The 21,753-nt window shown below is 44.0% G+C and overlaps 1 long non-coding RNA gene across 1 annotated transcript in view; it reads left to right on the top strand.

Moving 5' to 3' along the window:
• Nucleotides 1–16,381, top strand: part of LOC140493306 (uncharacterized) — a 165,521-nt gene extending 149,140 nt beyond the window's left edge. The window contains exons 2-3 of the long non-coding RNA XR_011963642.1: nt 13,920–14,202; nt 16,035–16,381. This is a non-coding gene — a long non-coding RNA (uncharacterized lncRNA). The remainder of the gene's footprint in view (nt 1–13,919; nt 14,203–16,034) is intronic.
• Nucleotides 16,382–21,753: the final 5,372 nt, after the last annotated feature.

Here is a 21,753-nt window from a genome sequence, read left to right as displayed (position 1 = left end):
GATCTGATTTTTACCTCATCTCTATATTCCTGCAGACTCTGATAATCTTTTATCCCCTTCACAATCAAAAATCTACCTAACTCTGGCTTAAAACTATTTAAAGATTTTGCATCCACTACCTTTTGAGGAAAAGGATCTCTTTTTGAAGCTGAGTACATCAATGCTTTTGATTGCTGAATACATCAAAGGAGACAATGGCCTTGTGGTATTAGCACTAGATGATTAATCCAAAAACTCAGCTAATGTTCTGGCAACCCAGAACCTCATGGCCCAACATATCCCCCACTCAACCATTACCATCAAGTTGGGGAATCAACCCTGGTTCATTGAAGAGTGCAGGAGGGCATGCCAGGATCAGGACCAGGCATGCCTGAAGATGAGGTGTCAGCCTGGTGAAGCCACCAAACAGGACTACTTGCACTCCACACAGCATAGCAGCACATGATAGACAGAGATAATCAAGCCCAGCCCCAACCAATCAGATCTAACTCTGTAATCATGCCATATCCAGTCATGAATGGAGGCAGACAAGTAAACATCTGAATGGAGGAGGAGGTTCCACAAATATCCCCATCATCAATGATGGAAAAGCCCAACATATCCATGCAAAAGATAAGACTAAAGCTTTCACAACAATTTTCAACCAGAAGTGCTGAGTGGATGGTCCATCTTGGCCTACTCCAGTGCTTCCCACCATTACAGATGCCAGACTTCAGCTAATTCAATTCACTCCATATGATATCAAGGAACAGTTGGAGGCATTGGATACTGCAAAGGGTATAGGCTCAGATAACATTCCGGCAATAGTACTGAAGACTTGTGCTCCAGAACTTGCTGCTCCCCCAGCCAACTTCTACTACAGTTACAATACTGGCATCTACCCAACCATACTGGAAATCACTCAGATATGTCCTGTACATAAAAAGCAGGATCAATCCAACCCAGCCAATTAATGCCCCATCAGTTTACATTCGATCATCAGTAAAGTGATGGAAGGCGTTATCAACAGTGCTATCAAGCAGCACCTGCTCAGCAATAACCTGCTCAGTGACACCCAGTTTAGGTTCTGCCAGAACCACTACTGACCTCATTACAACCTTGTTTCAAACATGGACAAAAGAATTGAATTCCAGAGGTGAGACAAGAGTGACAGAGTGTGGCCTCAAGGAGCCCTGGCAAAACTGGAATCTATGGGTATTGGGAGCAAACTCCCTGTGAGTTGGAGCCACACTGTATTATGATCAGGCTAGTCCCCCTAAAAATATTTCAAGAAGGTAGCGTAGACCCTAATGTTTTCTTATTTTAAAGGCAGATGTGAAGTGGTTATTCTAGGTGTGATGCAACTGGCCAAACCACTCGACTTTAAGGAAACAGAATTTAGTTAAACAATGTAGTTGAAACACAACCAAAAGCAAACAGAATTTAGAATAACTTAACTATTTGAAAACCCATCTGACTTGATATAGCAACTTAACTTAGGAACTGTTCCAATTCCCGCAATATTGCACAAACATACCCCTTGGCAAAAGGTCAATTCAAACACAGGTTCTTACAGGCAGGAGAGATTTCTGAGAGGGAGCTAGTCAGGAACCATCTGCTGAAGTTTCAAACCTTTCTCTGGACTGCAGAAGCTTCTGACTGCCTGCTAAAACTAAACCAAACTAGCAAAAATCTGATCTGGCAGAGCTGGCCACTCTCCTGCCATTGCTAATTTAGGTATATTCCCAGACAGTTCAGCATCTCTGCCTTTACAACCTCCCTCAAAAAAAAACAAGAACAAAATAACCTTGTCAAGGGGCAGCATGCCACACCTGGATTTTGGAGGTCAGTCATCTCAGCTCCAGGACATATCTGCAGGAGTTCCTCAGGATAGTGTCCTTGGCCCAACCACATTCAGTTGCTTCATCAATGGCCTTCCCATAAAGTCAGAAGTGCTAATGTTTACCAATGATTGCACAATGTTCAGCACCAGTCACAACTTCTCAGATAATGAAGGAGTCCATGTCAAATGCAAGAAGATTTGAACAATATCCAGGCTTGGATTGACAAGTGGCAATAAACATTCATTTCAGACAAATATCAGGCAATGAACAACTCTAATAAGAGACACTCTAACCAACGTGCATTGATATTCAATGGTGTCACCATCACTGATTCCCCCACTAACAATATCCTGGGGTTATCATTGATCAAGAACTCAACTAGACTCACTGCATAAACACAGTGGCTACATGAGCAGGTCAGAGGATATGAATACTGTGTCGAATCACTCATGTCGCAAAGCCTGCCTCCCATCTACAAGGCCCAAGTCAGGAGTGTGATGAAACACTCCCCACTTGTCTGGCTGCATGAAGCTCCAAAAACACTCAAGAAGTTTGACACTATCCAGGACAAAGCATCCTGCTTGTTTGGCATTGCACCCACAAGCGTCTAACCTCGCTATCACTGATGCTCAGTACTAACTGCAAGATGCACACAGAAATTCACCAAAGATCGTCAGACAGCAACTTGCATACCCACAAACACTTCCATCTAAAAGGACAAGGGGAGCAGATAGGTGAGACACCAGCATCTGCAAGTTCCCTCTAAGCCGCTCCCCATCCTGACGTGGAATTATATCTCTTTTCCTTCACTGTTGCTGGGTCAAAATCTTGAATTTCCTTCCCTAAGGGCCTTGTGGTCAACCTACAGCATATGGACTGCAATGGTTCAAGAAGGCAGCTCACCATGAACTTCTCAAAGGGAGCTGGGGATGGGCAATGAATGTTGGCCAGCCAGCAATGCTTGTGTATATGAAAACTCAAGAAAGAGGCTAACAGATTCTTAAGTCAGAGAGTTGAAGGTACTGTTAGTCAAGTACTATGCATGCAATAGTAAAGTAATTTTCTCTTGTATGAGTACTGTAAAGGATTATTGTTGAGGTGAGTTGAATTGTATTTTACTCTGTGTTTTGAATCTTTCAAATTGTTTTTATGCAAATAGATTAGTTTATTCTATTTCATCTTCACTTCTTTTGCTAAAATAAACTTCTGTTTTATTGTTAAATCAAATCTGCAGCTTTGTGTACTTTGGTTTCAGTGAAAAACCTCTATGTTAAAAGCAAAAAAAAACACCTAGGAAATAAATTTCATTCTGGGATCTGACTTATCCAGCAATAATGGCAGCTGGGATAATAACAGTAATATATAGACATCAGAACGATGTACAGGTACAAAGTTGTGAGGAAATAACAGAGATACGTAAACATCTTGGAGAAATTATAATGGCATACTTTAATTACCTATAGATCAACTGGGATGGTGGTAGTGTAGGGGGCAGTGAAAGACAAGTGTTCTTTGGTTGTGTTTTGCAGTTTTTCTTCCAGTAGTATGTGTCCACTGCTAGAACTGCTAGATGTGGGCCAAGTGGATCAAGTGACGGTGGGTAAATATTTAGGCGACAGTTATCATTGTATCATAAGCTTTAGCATCATAGTAGAAAACAATATTTGTCCATCCAGAATAGAAAAAAAAAAGTGCAGAGAGCAGACTTCAAAGGGGCACGAAATGAGTTGGGCAGAGAGAATGGAACCAACATTTGATGGTAAAAATGGTAGCTAAAGAGGAAACGATGTAGGCACAAGTCAAGATATATTCCCTCAAGAAGGAAAGGTAGCACAAACAAATCCAGATAACTATAGAGCAGTTAGCTTAATATCCTGTTAAAAGGAAAATGTTACAGTCCATGTGGAAGAAATACATAAAATATTTAAGGAGAGTCAGCATGGCTTCATGAAGGGGAAATCATTCCTGACAAAGTTACTAGGACTCTTTGAGGGAGTAACAAATAGGATAGATGAAGAAGAAATCATGAATGTAGTGCATTTGGATTTTCAGAGTCATTTGATAAAGTACCACAAATTAGGTTACTTAATGGGTAACAGCATGGTGTTGGAGATCGGATATTAGCATGGATGGAGGTTTGGCTAACTATTGGAGATAGAGAGTTGGCATAAAGGAGGGACATTTTCAGGAAGACAACCTGTAACTAGTAGAATGTCACAGGGGGCCACAATTATTTACAATATACAGAGGAACCTTAATTATCCAGCATTTGATTATCCGAATATCGGATTATCCGGCAAGAGCCCAATGCTTGACTAAACAATATTATCCGGAATTCGATTAACCAAACAAAATATTCCCTACCCCAAGCTTTTCAGATATTCGAAGTTCCTCTGTATATTAATGACTTAAATGAGGAAAGTGAACATACAGTGGCTGATTTTGCAACTGACACCAAAAAAACTGTTGGGAAAACAAGTCATGAGGATGACATAAAGATGCAGAGGGGTAGAGATAACTTAAACAATTGGGTAAAACCTTAGCAGTTGGAATATAATTTGGGGAAATGTGAGGTTATGCATTTTGGCAGAAATATTGAGAAGCAGAATATTATTTGAATGGAGAAGTACTGCAGAAAGCAACAGAATAGGGCATTTTGGGAGTCCTCATGTATCAAAAAAAGCTAGCTTTCAAGTTCAGGTAGTAATAGGGAAGGTAAATAGAATGTTGACCTATATTTCAAAAGAAATACAGGAGAAAAGTAGGGTTATTTGGCTAAATTTCTGTAATAACTCTTCCTGGAATAAACTGTTTCCTGAGATGACAGGGTCAAGGAGAGACTGCTATATAGGATTTAAAAGCAACATGCTAATTAACCATCCCTGAGAAAGAGTCGAAGCAACATAAACTAACTATCCTGGGAGATAGAAGGTAACAACTGCTTGACAACTTGCTGTGCTGTGACAAATAGACAATTAATATTGTCTACAGAAGGAATGTCCTGATGTGAAGGGATAAATTACAGGAAAGCTATGTTTTGGACAGAACAAGGAACTGGGAAGCTATTTCTGATAAGAAGACAAGCTACAGGCTTGATGACTCCAAAAGGGTAATTTGTATTGTGGATGAATGGATCAAAAGGATCATCAATAATATCACATCAGAAACTTCACAAGACAGAAAATCTTATAAGAATTCAACTTCAGGAGTCTTCAGCATCAGAACTAGAGGGCATAGGTTTAGGGCGAGAGGGGAAAGGTATGAATGAGACCTACAGAGCAACCTTTTCACACAGAGGGTGGTACGGGTATGGAATGAGCTGCCAGAGGCAGTCATGGAGGCTGGTACAATTGCAACATTTAAGAGGCATTTGGATGGGTATTTAAATAGGGAGGATTTTGAGATATGGGCCAGGTGCTGGCAGGTGGGAGTAGATTGGGTTGGGATACCTGGTCGGCATGGACGGGTTGGACCGAAGGGTCTGTTTCCATGCTGTACATCTCTATGACTATGATTCTGTAAGAATCGAATCCTAGGCATCCGGAGGCAGATGCTGTTGGTTGGCATCCATTAAGTGAGTAATAGCTAAGTTGTAAGACTTAACTTTCTGACTTGAAGTGTCTTATTTTGGTTGCTTCATGAATTGTTTCAGTATTGTTTATTTATTCAGTAATTGTTTCAGTATTTGTCTGTAAGATTTCTTAATATGTAGCTGAATTGAAGGTAGCTTGTGTTAACTAACACAACACCATTGGAACATTTTTGGGCCCCTTATCTAAGGAAAGATATGTTAACTTTGGAGACATTCTAGAGAAAGTTCACTAGGCTAACACCAACTAATGAGGGATTGCCTTATGAGGAGAAGTTGCGTAAGTTGTGATTTGTTGTACTTGCAGAAGTTTAGAAGGATGAGAGGTGATATACTGAAACATACATAGAGGATTTGACACTATTGTTTGACAAGCAGAAAGGTTCTTTTCCCTTGTGGGAGAGTTTACAACCAGAAGGAATAATGTCCGATTAAGTGATCGCACATTGAAAACAGAGAGGAGGAGGAATTTTGTTACCCAGAGGGTATTCTTTACTATAGAGGGCTGTTGAGGCTAGAGTCATGATGTACATTCAAAGCTGAGATAGACATATTTTTAATCCATAAGGGAATCATGGGATATGAAGAAAAGGCAGGAAAGTGGTTTTGAGAATTATCAAATTAATCATATTAACAATCACACAACATCAAATGAACCATGATTTGGAGATGCCGGTGTTGGACTGGGGTGAACAAAGTTAAAAATCACACAACACCAGGTTATAGTCCAACAGGTTTAATTGGAAGCACAAGCTTTCGGAGCGACGCTCCTTCATCAGGTGATAGTGGAGGGCTCAATCGTAACGCAGAATTTATAGCAAAACTTTACAGTGAAATTATACATTGAATTATACAATTATACATGTAACTGAAATTATACATTGAAAAATTGATTGTCTATTAAGCCTTTCATTTGTTAGAGTACAGTGATAGTTTCACTCCTTTCATGTGTAAATCACAAAATCTTTTTTTTAAAAAGTTGCATTCTCGGGTTAGCTGTTAACAATGGTGATAGCTGGACAATATGTTGAAGGTGTTGGCCCCAAGTGTTCTCTGTCTATGCCATGATGTTTAGATCGCTTCTAATCTAAAAAGTGAGATAACGGAGTTTTACATAAATTCATGCAGTTTTTGAGCAAAGTACAATGTAAACCTGCAAGTACAAATTCACCCCACAAAATATATGTGTGCATATGGGTCTTTGTCTGTCTGTGTGTGTGTGTGTCTGTCTGGGTTGGGGGTTGTGAGTGTGAGAAAGTGTGTGTGTGTGTGTAGTGAGTGCAGAGTGTCTTAAGTCTGTAAGGGGGTGTATGCATGAGTGTGGGAGTGTGTGTGTCTGTAAGGGTGTGTGCGTCTGTGTGTATGTGTGTCTGGGTGTATGTGTGTATAGGAGTGCCTGTGTGTGTGTGAGAGTGTGTGTGTGTAAGAGTGTGTGAGTGTGTATAGTGCAATGGTGGTCACCTGTAATGTGACATGAACCCAAGAACTCAGTTGAGGCCCTCCCTATGGGTACGGAACATAGCTATCAGCCTCTGCTCGGCCACTTTTCTCTTCTGCCTGTCCCGAAGTCCACCTTGGAGGATGGTCACCTGAAGGTCCAAGGCTGAATGTCCTGGACCACTGAAGTGTTCCCCAACTGAGAGGGAACCCTCCTGTCTGTTGATTGTTGTGCGGTACCTATTCATCCGTTGTAGCCTTTGCTCGGTTTCCCCAATGTACCATGCCTCCGGCATCCTTGCCTGCAACGTATAAGATAAATATATCAAAAGTCCCAAACTGCTAACTTAAAATGCTGAAAATGTGTTGCTGGAAAAGCGCAGCAGGTCAGGCAGCATCCAAGGAACAGGAGAATCGACGTTTCAGGCGTAAGCCTTCCTGAAAGAAGGGCTGATGCCCAAAATGTTGATTCCCCTGCTCCTTGGATGCTACCTGACCTGCTGCGCTTTTCCAGCAACACATTTTCAGCTCTGATCTCCAGCATCTGCAGTCCTCACTTTCTCCTGCTAACTTTAAATGCCCACTACTCTGCTTCCTTTCCACTAACTAACTTCTCTCCATGTTAAGATATTGCCTGTAACTTCACAAACCCTGGCATATGTACTAACATTCTGTGTGGCACCTTATTAAATGCCTGTTTGAAATCCAAGTCTATTATATCTGTTGGCCTATTTTTATCAATGCAATTAATTGTAACCTTATTATTTCCTGTTATGAAGGTGTAGATGTGTATTGTACCTTTAAGAGAGACTGGAAGCTGGTATGGACATAGAGAGCCACTGAAAGAATTTAAAATGTAACCTTTGATTGTGAAACCAATAGTGCAGTTGAGTTGCCATGATAAAAAAAATCAAATTCGGCCAATCAGTTTAAATTATGCCCCAGATACCAAAATCCAATCAAATTTGAATTTAGTATTTTGACAACATCAAACGAATGAAATGATCCAATGTTTTGAGGTATAAAACTGGACATTTGAACACTTAAGGGGAGAACTGCCAGGAAAACCAATAAGAATAGACTGCTAGTCAAATAGCTCTCTGAAAGGTACTTGTTCATTTGAAAGACCTGTGAAGGAGAATATTGAAGAAAAGACAACAGAGGAAAGTCTATAGAGGAAGATACAAAGAGAAGATTCAACAGCTGACTGGTTTTGAAATTTGAATTTTTCTTAATCAGAGTTTTTATTGGACCAGTATCGTAGAGTGGGAGGTAAAAGATAGGTTTAAGAGAAAGGAGTTGGGAATAGTTATTTAATGTTCTCTTTTGGACTTAAAGAATAAAATTGTTAATTTTTACTTTAAATAGTGACCTCTGGAATAGTTCTTTGCCACTCAAAATTTAACAGATTATGGCACGAGGTGAGCTTCTCTGTGTGTCGGGTTTAAATTAGCAGAGGGGTTTACCCCGTGTCATAACATTCCACATCCCTCCTTTTCACTGTCAGACCTGCAAATTTTTCTCTTTCATGAATATACACAGTTTCCTTTTTGATGTCATGGGTAAATTTGCTTCATCTGTCCTTTCTGGTCGTGTCACACAGACAACAACAATTCCCTGTGTAAATATTATTTTTATCATACCACCTCGGGCTCAATTTGAAAGCAAGGAGGTTTGTGTAAGGTATTGGGTTCCAAATGCAATTCGATTGGTCAAACCACTCAACTTTAAAGAAAACATACTTTATTTTCAAACTACAATTGAAATACAGTTGAAATAAAAATAAAAGAATTGGCTTCACCATAACTTTATCGAAATGCTGAACGAAAAAAAATATATAAACCACTACTAATTAACTGCTCCCAAATAGGAACACCAGATAAACACATCTTTGACAAAGGCAAATTCAGTAAAATAGAATGTCTCACATGCAATTTTCACAGAAGGAAAAAAAAAACCCCAGCTTTTAGCTGTAATGATGTGAGTAATCAAAGCTTCCACATCCAGCTTCAAGACTCCAGAAACTAGTGAGTTTTGAGAAGATTTGTAGCTCAGGTTGAGGTTCTGGATGTAGGTTTGCTCACTGAGCTGGAAGGTTTGTTTCCAGAGCTCTCATCACCATACTAGATAATGTGTTCAACGAGCCTCTGGATGAAGCACCAGTAGTGTAGCCCGTTTTCTATTTATATGTTTGGGTTCGTTGGGCTGGTGATGTCATTTCCTGTGGTGATATCATTTCCTATGGTGATGTCATTTCCTGTTCTTTTTGTCAGAGGGTGGTAAATGGGATCCAAGTCAATGTGTTTTTGTTTATAGAGTTCTGGTTGGAATGCCATGCTTCTAGTAATTCTCGCATGTGTCTCTGTTTGGCATGACCTAGGAGGAATGTGTTGTCCCAGTTAAAGTGGTGTCCTTCCTCATCCACATGTACAAACCAAACAGAGACATGCATGAGAATTCCTAGAAGTATGGCATTTCAACCGGAACTCTATCAACAAACACATTGACTTGGATCCCATTTACCACCGCCTAAGAAAAAAGACCAGGACATGACTTTTCCATATGAAATGACATCACCACAGGAAATTACATCACCAACCCAAGAAAACCCAAACATATAAATAGAATATGTACCAGTGTTTCATCCGGAGGCTCACTGAAGATGTTACCTAGTATGGTGATGAAACGTCTGAAAATGAACCTTCCAGCTCAGCGAGCAAACCTCCATCCAGAACCCCAGCAACTGCTGAAAGCTAAAATTAAATATTCTAGTTCTGTGGAAGCTTGACCCCATCATCCAGACTGCTTCTATTGTACTGAAAAAACACCCAAGGTCTCACTAGCTGTTTATTTTATTGACGTTGAGTGGACCACTTTCAACCTCTGTCTCAACCTTTCTTCATAAAAAAAAGGAAAGAATATACCCCTTAAAGTCATAGTATTGTCACAAGTCTTTTGAATTCCCATTTTCAAAAGGGAGTGGATGCAGAATATTTAAATATATTAATGCCAGAGATAGATAGATTTTTGATTCCCAAGGGGTTGAAAGAATATCAGGGATATGCAGGAATGTAGGGTTGAGATTCAAATCAGAAGAGCCATTATAAAATTCAGTGGCAGAGCAGGCTGAAAGGGCCAAGTGGCCTATTTTTACTCCTTAGGAGAAAGTGAGGACTGCAGATGCTGGAGATCAGAGTTGAAAGTTTGGTGTTGGGAAAGCACAGCAGGTCAGGCAGGATCTGAGGGGCAGGAGAATCGGGCAAGAGCCGATGAGGAATGAGACTTGTGGGCTGGGGGGTGATGAGAGATAAATGGGAGGGTTTTGGGGTTGAGGGGAATGTAGCTGAGAGTGCGATAGATAGGTGGAGGTGGGGGTAATGGTGTTAGTTCGGAGAGGAGGGTGAAGTGGATAGGTGAGAAGGAAGATGGACAGTCAGGACAGGTCACGAGGGCAGTGCTGAGTTGGAAGGTTGGAACTGGGATAAGGTGGGGGAAGGGGAAATGAGGGAACTGGTCAAATCCACATTGATGCTATAGGCTGTAAGGTTCCATGATGAAAAATAAGGCGTTCTTCCTCCAGGCGTTGGGTGGTTAGAGTTTGACGATGGAGGAGGCCCAGAATCTGCATGTCCTTGGTGGGAGGGGGAATTGAAGTGTTCACCAGAGGCCAGTGGGGTTGGTTGGTGCAGGTGTCCCAGAGATGTTCTCTGAAGTGCTCTGCAAGTAGTTGTCCTGGCTCCCCAATGTAGAAAAGACCACATCGGGAGCAATGGATATAGTAAATGGTATGTGGAAGTGCAGGTGAAACTTTGATGGATGTGAAAGGCTCCTTTGAGGCCTTGGACAGAGGTGAGGGAGGAAGGTGTGGGCACAGGTTTTTCAATTCCTGCAGTGGCAGAGAAAGATGCCAGGACGGGAGGTTGGGTTGGTGGGGGGCATGGCCCTGACAAGGGAGTCGTGACGGGAATGGTCTTTATGGAAAGCGGATAGGGGTGGGGAGGGGCATATATCTCTGGTGGTGAGGTCTGTTTGTAGGTGACAGAAATGGTGGAGGATGATACGATGTTTCTGGAGGTTGGTGGCGTGGAGTTTGAGGGCAGAGGTGCAGGAAGTGGATGAGATGTGCTGGCGGGCATCATTAACCAGGTGGAAGGTGAAATTGCGGCCTTTGAAAAAGGAGTCGATCTGGTATGTTCTATGATGGAACTGGTCCTCCTGGGAGCTGTGGGGATGCCTGGAGAGGAAGAAACAGAGTCTTGAGGCATTTGTTGTGGCACATCGAGGTGTGTAGGGACTGGATGTCCATGGTGAAGGTGAGGCGTTGGGGGGCAGGCAAACGAAAACCTTGGAGGAGGTGGAGGATGTGAGTGGTGTCCCGAATGTATGTAAGGAGTTCCTGGACCAGGGGAATAGGACAGGATCAAGGTATGTGGAGATGAGTTTGGTGGGGCAGGAGCAGGCTGAAACAATATGTTTGCTGGGGCAGTCAGGTTTGTGAGCCTTTGGTAGGAGGTAGGACCGGGTGCTGCAGGGTTCCTGAACTATGAAATTGTGTACACTCTGGGAGATGATGGTTTGGTGTTTGGGGGTGAGGTCATACTCAAGGGGGCAGTAGGAGGAGGTGTCTTTGAGTTGGCACCTGGCCTCAGTGGTGTAAAGGTCAGTGCGCCAAACTACCATCACACCACCCTTGTCTGATGGTTTGATGCTGAGGTTGGGGTTGGACTGGAGGGAGTGGAGAGTGGGCAGGTTGAGGTGGTCAATGTCCCAGCGGCAGTTTGAAATAAGTGATTGAGAGCAGGTCCAGGCCAGCATGGGGTATCCAGGTGAATGGAGTGTGTTGGAGGCCAGAAAAGGAGTCCTTGGAAGGTGGGTGGGAGTCTTGGTGGAAAAAGTAAGCCTGGAGATGGAGGCAGCAGAAGAAATGTTCAATGTCGCAACGTGTGTTAAGTTTGTTGATCCGGGACCAGAGGGGAATTAAGGTAAAGTCTTTGTTGAGGACTGATCATTCATCCTCAGTGAGGGAGAGGTCTGGGGGGATGGTGAAAACTCGGCAGGGCTGGGAGCTAAGACCTGATGTAGGGCTGGAACTGGGAGTGGGGGTGGAGACTGTATCTAGAGTGGGAGTGGTAGTAGTAAGACCGAGGGTGACATCATTTATGGAGTGATGCTCACCCTGGGCGTCGGAGGGGCGGAAGTGGTGACTGATGGATCCACAGGGGTGGAAGTGGTGTAACGCGTGTCATAGGCGATCCTGTGTGTGGTGTTCAGGTGAGTGGCATCAGTGGGGGCGCAAGTGTAGAGACAGTGGTAGCTAGGGGAGACGGAAGTGTCGTAATGCGTGTCAGATTCCTTGTTCATACAATCAATTTGATTGTCTGGGAGCTCCATTCCATTCTTCTTCCACATATATATGGTCAATGGCTGACAGCTCCTGCAGATCCAGGAGAACAGAAGGGAGCAGTGGGCTCTGCTGGAACTGCAAGAAATCTTCAGCAAGATGACAACAAAAACCCCCCAGGGACAGTGAGTCAGGCTTTTTGACAGAGAAGGATTAGGAAGCCAAAAGAGGGAGGAGGCAGGAGAGGTTGGTTTTAGAAGTCAGGCATGGTTACACAAAGTAGAGATGGAAGCGGGGAATGAAGGTTCAACCTTATGTGGGTACCCCTGATGGACACAGAATACCACTCTAAAAGATACCATTCCTTTGTTTGGTCCACACTTCCCCCCCCCCCCCTCCCCCCCCACAACCCACCCTCCACACCCAGCACCTACCCCTGCCATCCCATGAGGTGTAACACCTGCACCCACACCTCCCCACTCACCTCCATCCAAGACCCTAAAGAACCATTTCAAATCCAGCAGAGATTTTCCTGTACATCCACCCACCTCATCTACTGTGTCCATTTCTCTCGAAGTGGTCTCCTCTACATTGGAGAGAAAGAATGTCAACTCACAGAGCGGTTCAGGGAACATCTCTGGGACACACGCACCAAACAACCTGTGGCCAAACAATTCAACTCCACCTCCCACTCCGCCATGGACATACATGTCCTGGACCTCCTCTACCGCCAAATCCAAGCCACCACCCCCAACTGGAGGAAGAACCACATGGCATCAATATCAACTTCACCAGTTTCCAAATTTCCCTACCCCCCCCCCCCCCCCCCCCCATCCCAAATCCAACTCTCCCACTCGGCACTGCCTTCTTGACCTGTCATATTTGTCCATTTTCCTTCCCACCTATCTGTCCCACCCTCCCCACGGACCTATTGCAATTACTTCCCACCCACATCCATTTACTGCCTTCTCACCTACCTTCCCCCCATCCCCCTTATTTATCTCTTATCCCCCTTCGCCCTCCATATTCCTGATGAAGGGTTTATGCCTGAAACATTGACTCTCCTGCTCCTTGGATGCTGCCTGACCTGCTGTGCTTTTCCAGTACCACACTTCTGACTCTGACAATCCAGCATCTCCTAACCCTAACCCTAACCCTACCTTCCACTCAAAGCAATCCCGATTCTAATTCATCCTTTTACAAACTTTGCTAAAAAGTAATGGGCTGGCCAAACGTGTCTGGCTTCTCCTGCTCAGTGTAAAATGCCAATGTTTCAGAAGGAGGCCTTTAATTTCCACTTATTGAACAGTCAAAGGCCTCATTAAACCCAAAGACTAATGGACTTAAACACAGACTGGGGTGAACTGCAAGGTAATGAGCTGGTCATCAATACTAATTTGTGTGTTCCCTGCCTCAAACACACCCACCAGCAGTAATACCATACGCCCCCCCCAAACCCCACCACCACTTGAGGATAACACTGGGAAGATCACACAGATTAGCTGATTACAGGAAACTGTTATCAAGTCTGCATCATCATCATGAGTTTATCAATTCTCCCCCTTTTTCTCACACTGACTCTGTGTTGTCACCCTACTACAGTTCACCATAGAAGCTTAGCACAACTTTGATGACATTCATCTCATCTTTCAATTATACATTGTACAGACTCCTGAACTCAATACTGAGGGCAACAATTTCAAGTTGTATTCACTTTTTTTCTCCAAAGGCAAAATCTTCCCAGGACTTGAATGATGTGGGCAATGGTGAGAAATTTGAGAGGATCATGCAAGTTGTAAAATGAAGCCTTTGGGGGATCCAAGATGGCAGTGATCAAGGAAGATCGTGTTGTAGAGCTCCGCACTGCACCGCAAGCGGGATGAAGTCCTAGCCCGCCCAACAGGACCACTGCGATATCCTGGGACTCTGGAAAGGTTGTGGAGTCCCAGGAAACAGTCAGAGATCAACTTACCTTAGTTTTTGCCATCCAGTGATGTTGAAGATGGGAGGAGGTATGTCCGCGGCCGTTCAGCAGTTCAGGCAGCATCCGAGGAGCAGTAAAATTGACGTTTCGGGCAAAAGCCCTTCATTAGAAATAGAGGCAGAGAGCCTGAAGGGTGGAGTGATGAGTGAGAGGAGGGTGGGGGTGGGGAGAAAGTAGCATAGAGTACAATAGTGAGTGGGGGAGGGATGAAGGTGATAGGTGGAAAGGGAGATAGGCAGGCAGGACAAGTCATGGGGACAGTGCTGAGCTGGAAGTTTGGAACTGGGGTGAGGTGGGAGAAGGGGAAATGAGGAAACTGTTGAAGTCGATATTGATGCCCTGGGGTTGAAGTGTTCGAGGCGGAAGATGAGGCATTCTTCCTCCAGGTGTCTGGTGGTGAGGGAGCAGCGGTGAAGGAGGCCCAGGACCTCCATGTCCTCGGCAGAGTGGGAGGAGGAGTTGAAATGTTGGGCTACAGGGCAGTGTGGTTGATTGGTGCTGGTGTCCCAGAGATGTTGCCTAAAGTCTTGGAGGAGGTGGAGGGCGTGGGTGGTATCTCGAATGTATGTGGGGAGTTCCTGGACTAGGAGGGATGTCGAGGTAGGTAGAAATGAGTTCAGTGGGGCAGGAGCATGCTGAGATAATGGGTCAGCCAGGGTGGTCAGGCTTGTGGATCTTGGAAAGGTAGAACCGGGCAGTGCGGGGTTCTCGAATTATAAGGTTGGAAGCTGTGGATGGGAGATCTCCTGAGGTAATGAGGTTCTGTATAGTCTGGGAGATGATGGTTTGGTGATACAGGGGTGGGGTCATGGTCGAGGGGGGCGGTAGGAAGAGGTGTCCTCAAGTTAGCATTTGGCTTCAGCGGTGTAGAGGTCAGTGCGCCGGACTACCACTGCGCCCCCTTTATCTGCTGGCTTGATGGTGAGATCGGGATTGGAGCAGAGGGATCGGAGGGCTGCAAGTTGTGAGGGTGAGAGGTTGGAGTGGGGGAGGGGGTTAGACAGCTTGAGGCGGTTAATGTCCCAGCGGCAGTTAGAAATGAAGAGGTCGAGGGCGGGTAATAGGCCAGCACAGGGTGTCCAGGTGGATGCAGTGTGTTGGAGGTGGGTGAAGGGGTCCTCAGAAGGTGAGTGGGAGTCCTGATTGTGAAAGTAAGCTCGGAGGCGGAGGCGACGGAAAAAGTGTTCGACTTCATGGCGTGTATTAAATTCATTGATGCATGGGCGGAGGGGGATGAAGGTGAGTCCTTTGCTGAGGACTGATCGTTTGTCCTCAGTGAGGGGGAGGTCAGGGGGAATGGTGAAAACTCGGCAGGGCCGGGAGCTGGGATCTGCTGTGGGTGTAGAGCTGGGAGTGGGGATGCAGCCGGTAACTGGAGTGGGTGTGATGGTGGGGGGATTGGGGATGGAGTCATGAGCAGGGGTGGTGTTCCCCTCAGGGTTCTGGGAGGGGCGGGGATGGTGACAGTGGGATCTGTGGGGGGCGTGTCAGCAGAATGCAGGTGAGTGGCGTTGGTGGGGGCAGAAGTGGTGGCAAACATGGCAGTGGGGGGGGCAGAAGTCACTGATCGTGTGACATCAGCGATGATGTGAGGGGCGGAAGTGATGTCACGTGTGGTGCATGAGGAATTGTGAGAGGCAGAAGTGGCTGTGAAAGCGGCTGTGATGGGGGCGGAAGTGACATCATCAATCAGCGTGGGGATGGTGGCTGCATGAGCCGCGTGGCTAATGGAGTCCGAGCAGTTCCAGAAGCTGGGGGAATCTACTGGAATGCTCGAGGAGCGCTAGTTATGGAGGTGGGTAGATAAAAGTTTGTTGAACTTACAGTTTTGTACTTACAAACTTGGGGATTTCTTACCAGGTCCTGGTGAAAGAGCTCACGAAATCTTGTGAGATGTTGGGCAAGCAGACAGAGGAGAAGCTGGCTCCAAACTCTCTCATGCTGCAGAAACATGAACAGCAGCTGGGAGACCTGGAGGAAAGGACAGATGAGGTAGAACACAGAGTCACTGCGGTGGAAGCTGATACCGGTTCCTCCAAGGATAGGATCCAGGCCCTGGAGACGCAGGAACGTAATTTGCTTGACCAGGTTGATGACCTCAGAACAGGGGCAGAAGAAAAAATATTCGGATCGTCGGTCTGCCAGAGGGTAAGGAAGGTGAGCGGCCGTTGGAATATATTGAGGACTGGTTGCCGAAATTCTTTAACTTGGAGGCTGGAGTGAGAGGGTTGAAGATTGAGAGGGCTCAAAGGGTCAGGGCACGGAGGTCAGGTCTGGACCAATGTGTTTATCCTATTCTGGTGTCATCGCTAGAGAGCTAAGGAGAGAATCATGGATGCTGCAAGAATCCAGAGGAAGGATCCCAAGGCCCTAGTTTACGAGGGCTCCAAGATCATGTTCTTCCAGGACTTCTCAGCAGCGATAATCAGAAATGAAAATCCTATGACGGCATCGAGAAGACTGAGGGTGCTCGGGATCCAGTACTCTCTGAGGGTTCCGGCAGTGCTTCGGAACACCTTAGATGGATCTGTACATCTCTTTGAAACGCCAGAGAAGGCAAGAGACTTTGTGGACTAATTAAATTAATCTGAACAATTTAGTATGTACAAGTAGTTGAGTTGTTTAGGTATGTCCCTGTTTTTCTTTAAAAAGAAAGAGGATGTCCGGTTGGGGCTTTCTTTTCCTTTTTTTATTAGTAATAATTTGGTCTAAACTATGTTTGGGGGTGGTTGGGATATGTACTTTCAATTTCTAAGTTATACTAAAGGATGGGTGGGATACTTACCCTTTTTTTTTCAATATTTCTTTGTTCACATTGTCATTTCATGGTGTATTTTCTTTCTTTTCTGCTTGTGTTTGCAGTGCAGCTCTAGCCAGGAGGAGGGGAAATGGTTGGAATGGCTAGATGCCTACTTACAGGCAGTTTATGCCTGGTTCAGGTATTTAAATCCCCTGGTTGCAGTATTGGCAGCGGGATGGAAGGTTGGGTTCTGGGATGTGTAGATACCCCCTTTGGGCAGGGGAATGAGATCCCCTATTCAGCACCATTGGCACATTATATATTGGTTTGTTTTTTGTTTTTTGTTGTATATAATCTTGGATAGCTTTGTAGTTTTGTTAACCGTTGTGATTTTAGTTTATGTAGTTTTTATGTTTGATGGATCTTGTGACACTAAGACTCAACGATTTATAATCTGAGTTCCTCCTCTCTGGAATCTAAATGTTATTGTAGAGGGTTATGGCTAATGACTTGATTAAATGGTGTACCTGGAACATCAAGGGGAGTTACTCACCAATTAAGATGAAGAGGGTACTTTCGAATCTTAGAAAGGAAAAGCTGGATATTGCTTAATTACAGGAGACACACTTGGATGATAGGGAGCATTTGAAACCACAGCAGAGTGGCTTTGATCGGGTTTACTTTTCATCATTTAATACGAGAAGTAGGGGAGTGGCTATATTGGTGAGGAGGAATCTCCCATTTAAGTTACTAGAGTGTGCTAAAGACACAAATGGAAGGTTTGTAATCCTCAAAGCCCTGATAAACAGGGAAGAATATGATGTTTTAAATGTTTACTGCCCTCCTGCCCATTCCCTCAAATTTTTGTGGATGCATTCTCTAAATTGATCAGTCTCGAGTCCCGGCATATCATTTAGGGAGAGATTTTAATTGTCTTATGGATCCCAAAGTAGACAGTCTGCCCAAAGGCCCCCAATACCCTCTGTACAAACTAAACAATTAGTGGATCTGTGTGTGGAGTTAGGCTTGGTGGACATCTGGAGGCAGGGATTTTACATGTTTTTTCAACCCACGCTGTTGTCACATTTTTTTCTGGCCCCCATGGCAACCCTGGACTTGGTGGCATCCTATATGATTGGGAATATTACCATCTCCAACCAGGATCTAGTGAACCTGTTGGTTAAGATTAAGGATACTTAATCTTTAAGGATTAAGGATACTATAGTGGGCCTGAGGCACTGGTGAATGGATCCCTTTATCCTTAAGGATAATAAGTTTGTGGAATACTTCTCTAAGGAATTTTGGGCATTCATAGACATTAACTCAGGCTCAGTTAGTAGCCTGTCCGTCCTTTGGGAAACTGCCAAAGCCTATGCCGGGGGTTAGTTATTTCCTATTCCGCCAGTAGGAAGCGGCAGAATGGTGAGCAGCAATGTCTCCTCGAAGCCCGGTTGAAGGTAGCTGAGAAGGCTTACTTTGACAGGCCCTTGGTCAAGCTACAGAGGATTACAGCTCTGCGGTCTGCACTGAATTCCATGCTCACACCGACAGCAAAGAAGGAGTTTACTTTTGCAAAGCAAAGGTTATATGAGCATGGTGACAAGCCAAACAAGTACTGAGCATATCTCCCCAAGAAAAGGAGTGCCCTTCAAGCCATTACTATGATTAGGGAAGGGTCTGAAAACCTAACATGTGAATCCAAAAACATTAGTGTGGCATTCCAGAGATTTTACTCTGAAATATACCAATCTGAGGGTTTTGTGAGGAGGGACAGGCCAAGATAGAGTCCTTTTTCAAGGATCTTGAGCTCCTGCGTGTGACCCCTGAACAAGAGTCTTTTCTCAATATCCCCTTATAAAAGCAAGAGGCAGGAAGCTGTGAAGGAAAGGTGCCTTGTCCTGATGGACTTCCCAGCGAATTATGTAAGGAATTTATAAATATATTGTCAATCACCTGATGAAGGAGCGTTGCTCCGAAAGCTAGTGTGCTTCCAATTAAACCTGTTGAACTATAACCTGGTGTTGTGTGATTTTTAATAATGTAATTCAAGCATGCCAACAGCAATCAATACAGGGATTGGTGATTTCTCTCGATGCAGAGAAGGCATTTGACTGAATTGAGTGGCTGTACCTTTTCTTTACTCTGGAGCAGTTTGCTTGGGCGAAGCCTTTATAAGTCAGGTAAAGGTACTCTAAAGTGACCCTCTCACTGCGGTAATCACCAGTGGGGTGCGATTAAGCAACTTTAATATTTTTAGAGGCAGCTGGCAGGGCTGTCCCCTTTCGCCATTGCTTTTCACATTGGTGATTGAATCGTTGGCGGAGGCCATTTGTAAGGATCCTAACATATCAGCTCTGGATGTGGGGTCAACATAAGATTTCATTGTATGCGGATGATGTCCTCGTTCTTTTGTCAAATGCAGCAGTTTCGGTGGCTTGCTTGATACAATGCATCAGCACGTTTGTCACCTTTTCGGGGTACAAGATTAATTTTGCAAAATCAGAGGCTATGCCTATGGATGGTCTTATGAAGGTGCTAGGTCTTGAGGGTGAATCACGTTTCCCATTTAAGTGGTCACGGGGGCATTTATGTATTTGGGCATATTAATTATTCCAATTCTTGATCAGTTATTTCAAGCTAATTTTGTTTAATTATTCGACAAAATCAAACCAGACCTTCAAAGATGGGAGACACTTCCGGTCTCATAGTTAGGTCAGATAGCACTTATTAAGATGAATATCCTCCCCTGTTTGTTGTACCTTATATGGATGCTCGCCCTGACTTTTAATAAGCAAACGTTCAGGAGACTGAATGGCTGGTTCTGCTGGTTCAGCGCTTTTATTTGGCATCATAAGCGACCCCTTATTAAATTAGCTAAACTACAATTGCCTCACAGACTAGTAGTCATGATTTGGAGATGCCGGTGTTGGACTGGGGTGTACAAAGTTAAAAATCACACAACACCAGGTTATAGTCCAACAGGTTTAATTGGAAGCACTAGCTTTCAGAGCGCCACTCCTTCAACACAACCACCTGCTTCCAAATAAACCCGTTGGACTATAACCTGGTGTTGTGTGATTTTTAACTTCTCACAGAGTAGGGGGACATTAAAAACAATCAACTGAGCTTTCTTTTATCTTACATGAGTGATTGGGCTTATAGAGACACTCTTTCAACATGGTTAGATATCAAAACCTCTCAGGCAAAGTGCCCCCTTACTAGCTTGCTGTTTTTGGCCAAAGTGAGGACAGTTAGGGATATTGCCATAAACCAATTGTTATCAATACTATTAAGGCATGGAGAGCAATTCAGCAGAGGGAAGACAATATTGGCAAAACATCTTCTTTTACACCTATAGTGGGTATGCTGGGCTCTCAACCGGGGATGATGGTTTTAGGATTCAAGCATTGGACAGCTAGGGGTGTGTCTTGCATGGGTGATTTATTTGAGGGAGACACAATGATGTTCTTTGATCAGTTAGCACAGAAATATGAGCTATCTAACAGGGACCTCATGTGTTTTCTCAAGTTAGGGATTTTATTCAAAAATAACTACACTTTTGACTGATCCTTACAAATCCGACATAGAAAGGAGGGTGCTCAGTGCAGCGAGTACACTTTCTGTCAGCACTTTATGTCATCAATTGGAGGGATACTCCTCAGATGAGTCTGATTGACTTTGCAGAGTGTGGGAGAGAGAGCTAGGTGTTGAAATCTCCTCAAGGGCATGGGAAGATCATTTGGGAAAATGCAAGAAAGATATCAATTTGCAATAGGACCCATGCTTTACAGTTAAAGATTCTCTTTAGGGTCCACTTGACTCTGGATCGTGTGTCAAAGTTTAAACCAGGGATATCTTCAACATGTCCCAATTGTAAAGTTGGAACGGGCACTCTTACCCACTGTCTCTGGTCCTGTGGTAGGCTTCAAACATCCTGGAGCACTGTGGCGGTCGCAATGGAGGGGATTTTGAGTGTAAGGTTGGAGAAGGACCCAATCGCTCTCCTTCTTAGTCTGCCCGGTGTGTTCCCTATGGATTGCATAGGAAAAAAGTTTTCAACATCCTCACTTTTTGTGCAAGAAATGATATCTTGTTAGGCAGGGTATCCGAAAATCCCCCGGGCTTGTCAGGCTGGCAAAAGATTGTTATAGAGCATATCCCCTTGGATTTTCTCACACGTATGATACACCACAAAACTTGAGAATTTCTAGAAGAAATTGTGGCCCTTTTTGGAATACCTGGATACAGATTTGTCTGCCACACTAGTAAGGACTTTCATATAGCCGTAACAATTGTGCTTTACGAGTCCAGTATCCAGAGAGGAGGAACTGCAAACGTATGAATAGGTGAAAATTAATACTCTCGATATTGGAGAGTTAGTGTTTTGTTTGGCCAAGCTCTATTATCATTATTAATTAGTTTGCTGTTAGTTATTATTTATTTAGTTAAGTAGTTAGTTGGGTTTTTTAATACATTTGTACATGAGGACAGTTTAGGGTTTTCACTTTTCTTTGGTGTTCTGTCTTTATATTGTTTTGCATTCATTGTAATATTAAAAAATCTATTTTTCAAGAAAAATATGCTTTTTAAAAAATGAAACCTTTCTGTATGGCGGGAGCAACAAGACACATTCTTCAACTAAGTTCAAGATGAGATTCTTGCTAATGAGAATCAAGAGTTCTCTTAATGGGGAGTATAGCTCATTATCACTAATTATTGCTTAATCTTGCCTCATTAACATGTCCTACTCTACCATATGCCAGATAGAAACTAGATGTTGAGAATTCCTGCCATGACAGTCCGAGTGGGTACCTGGTAACTCCAGCTCACAGCTTGCAC

Source organism: Chiloscyllium punctatum, chromosome 2, assembly GCF_047496795.1.
Source record: "Chiloscyllium punctatum isolate Juve2018m chromosome 2, sChiPun1.3, whole genome shotgun sequence".
Lineage (NCBI taxonomy): Eukaryota > Metazoa > Chordata > Chondrichthyes > Orectolobiformes > Hemiscylliidae > Chiloscyllium > Chiloscyllium punctatum.
The sequence above is the reverse complement of the archived record's forward strand: the minus strand, read 5'-3'. Positions and strand labels throughout refer to the sequence as shown.